Raw genomic sequence first — 1107 nt, forward strand, 5'->3', positions numbered from 1 at the left:
AAAGTAGAGGAATTTTCTACAAAAGGCCAATAGCTCTGTGTCTGCTTCTGTAAATATGCTCGCAGGTGCACGAGCTCACTGCAGAGCTCACTTGCACTTTGCCCTACTTGCTCTTTGCTGGGCAAATGGAACTGTTTGTCCCCCAGCAGCTCCCGCTTCCTGTAACAATTTGTAACCATCGGTAGCCCTTAGCAGCTCCCGCCCTTCTACCAATGTTACCACTTGCAACCATAACAATTCCAGCTGCTTTGTAACTGTCTGAGCTCAATTCAAGCAATCAGCTCATGTAAAAGGCTTGTATAGAAGGAATGTTGCAACTTAACTCAGGGCCCAGGTCTTCAGAGCGTTATGTCCTCTGGGACCACGGGAAATAAACCTGAGTTCTCCAACTCATTGGTTTCTCCCCCGGACTGGTTTTGGAGCTTCTTCCATGATAAGCAAAAGTAAAAGTGTTCTTTTACTTAATCCACTTACTTTCCGTTACAATGTTCTACTTATATTTCACTTACATATTTTGGTCCATAAAAATAGAGGTAATGGTGTCTGCACTCTAACTCTCACGACTCAGGAGCTCTACCTGGAGCTCAGGTTGGCAGCTTCAGACACATTAGGAGAGGCAGGTGGGACTTTCCCCCTCCTCACTGCACTGCACAGCCCTGTCATCCTCAGTGTGGACATATTGGGAAGACAAAGGACTATCCATAGCCAAGTGGACAAGTTGTCTGGTAAACGTTAGATGCTATGGAGGACGCACCTGGTGCAGCTCCAACTATCCCGGAGTCACCACCTGCAGGGGTGCTTTGGGGAGGACCTGCAGATGGGACCCTCGGATGTGCTGTGTGATCTGGGTGCCATCAATGGAGGGGACGCACTGGGCATGACACAGGATTTTGGGGAAGCCACAAGGACGGCCAGTCTAAAGTCTCTGGAATCCCTGAAGCTGCTGTCCATCACGGGAATCCATGCCATTCGTGTGTGTTTGGTTCAGCCCACATCAGGTTATTTAGGATAAATTCCTGAGTTAGAGAACATGGCTGACACATTATAACAAACCCTGGACAATACCTTGACAGCAACAACTGGATTAGTGGTGACTGAAGAAATGGA

The sequence above is a fragment of the Pteropus vampyrus genome, unplaced genomic scaffold (assembly GCF_000151845.1).
Source record: "Pteropus vampyrus isolate Shadow unplaced genomic scaffold, Pvam_2.0 Scaffold937, whole genome shotgun sequence".
NCBI lineage: Eukaryota > Metazoa > Chordata > Mammalia > Chiroptera > Pteropodidae > Pteropus > Pteropus vampyrus.